Genomic DNA, 249 nt, shown 5'->3' on the forward strand with positions numbered 1-249 from the left:
CGTGTCCTGCTGCAGAGCGCCTTACACGCGGCTGCCACGATGAAGAAGATGAGTAGAGAGTGAGCATCCGAACTCGAGCAGCTCTACTCCACCGTCACTCAAATCAGGAACTCCTTGGAGCTCCTTCAGCTATCAATGGCAGGACTCGACGACCAACTGGTGTATGCCACCTCACAAAGATTTGACCCGGAGACCTTGAAAGCGTGGGAACTCCATCTCGGAGCCAGCCAGACACCTCCAGTCTGGTCT

The sequence above is a fragment of the Atheta coriaria genome, unplaced genomic scaffold (genome assembly GCF_025399875.1).
Source record: "Atheta coriaria isolate IRGN ID8LTWV9N9 unplaced genomic scaffold, Caltech_Dcor_3.1 scaffold542_size3066, whole genome shotgun sequence".
NCBI classification, from domain to species: Eukaryota; Metazoa; Arthropoda; class Insecta; order Coleoptera; family Staphylinidae; genus Dalotia; species Dalotia coriaria.